Genomic DNA, 1,774 nt, shown 5'->3' on the forward strand with positions numbered 1-1,774 from the left:
GCTGCCGCAGGGCAGGGGGGTCACAAGGTGGAAGTTTCGCCTAGGGCACGAAACTTCCTTGCACCAGCCCTGGCCCTGGGGGTGTTACAGCTGGGAATAGAAATTGGTGATAGGTATTTCTTTGATGCAGTCTTATTTATTTACAAGGAGTGTACAACGTTCTGTGTTTCTGAATGCAGAATTCACCAAGACCAAAAGAAGCAGTTTCTTAGCTTACCAGCCCCCCCTTTAGCCAACACTAGGCCCAAAAGAACTCACTCTAGCTTTTTCCTGGGTCACATTGTGCTTACAGGCTCCTGCTTGTTTTTTTCTTCACTCTTTTCCTTTGCCGCTCTCTCTCTTTTTGTCTGCTATTTCAGTATCTATGTGCTCTCTCAGACTCGTCCCCACTCCTTCTCAAAACAATACTCAGCCCAAAAGCTCCTGGGCGGGTCCACACACCCTTTTGTCTTAGGGTGGGCATATGTTTACAGTTACGTTAATTGAAGGATGAGTTCACACCTACCAATCTCAACAGGGCTTTCCAAGGCATAACAAGGTTTCACTCAGCTCATATTATTATATAGGTATCTCAAAAATAGGGAGTTTTTCTAATGATGGTGGTAGCACTCACTTAAAAATTGACTGGTCCACTTTCCTTCCTGGAGGCTTGAAATAAAACGTATAATGGAACTCAGGAGCACAGGGCAGCCGTGAAACACAGCCCTCCCTGAGTAAAATGCAGCAACCATTATATGATTCCTTGCCAGCAACACTACACAAGTGGTTTTTTAGGAGCAGAAATTTGATAACTTCACTTACAATTACAGGTGGCACTGAGGTAGGCAGAATGTAAATATCCAAGACTGAATATGACATGGGTAATGTGGCTTACCCATCTACCCTTGTGAAAAGTATCCTAGGTTCTTTAAGGCTACAAGTGGTCAATGCATTATGTGTCATCTGAATTAAGGAACTCCAGCACCATGCCTCCTTTACATCATTCTGTGGCATTGCTTTACTACTGATTGCAAGGGAAGAGTGCCACCTACTGCAGCACTAATACTGCTGCCTTCCGTGTCTCCCATCCAAGTACAGACCAGGCCTAGCTCTGCTTAGTTTATGACAAAGTCTAACGGTTTAGGAGGGCAATTTATACTCAAAGACTTTGTCTGATTATGGGGACCGGGGAGGGCGCAGAAATCACAAATGTGTAGCCAAAACTGCCCAGTGTCACAGAGTATATATTTTAATTAAAGTAATTTGCAGCTAAAACTGTTCTGAGCTATCTGATGAAGTGTAATGAATAGTACAGCAACCAGCTAACCCTGTCATCCCAATGGCTGTTGGCTCAGCCATGCTGCCGTCCAAGAGGCTGGGCAGGGAGCACAACTGCCACCGCCTCCTCCGCAGCACTGCTTCCCTGACTCAGCCACTACAAAGGGAGCAGGGCCCTGCAGCGCCCTCTGATGCCGACTTACATAAGCCTTCTGACTATGGCTACGGTTAGTCACGGGTATTTTTAGTAGTAAAGGTCATGGACAGGTCATGGGCAATAAACAAAAATTCACGGCCCGTGAGCTGTCCATGACTTTTACTATAAATACCCCTAACTAAATCTTGAGGGGGGGGGGAGTGCGGGCCACGGCTTGGGGGAGTGGAGCCAACGGCACTAGCTGCCGGGGGCCGCCAAGCAGCGGCTGCTCTGGCTGCCTCTGGGACCGCTGCGCAGGAGGGGGATGTGGGGGAGGGGAGCAGCTGCCCTGGGATTGCTGCCAGGGGCTGCCGAACAGTG

The sequence above is a fragment of the Terrapene carolina genome, unplaced genomic scaffold, assembly GCF_002925995.2.
Source record: "Terrapene carolina triunguis isolate 2854851 unplaced genomic scaffold, T_m_triunguis-2.0 Scaffold68, whole genome shotgun sequence".
Classification (NCBI taxonomy): Eukaryota; Metazoa; Chordata; order Testudines; family Emydidae; genus Terrapene; species Terrapene triunguis.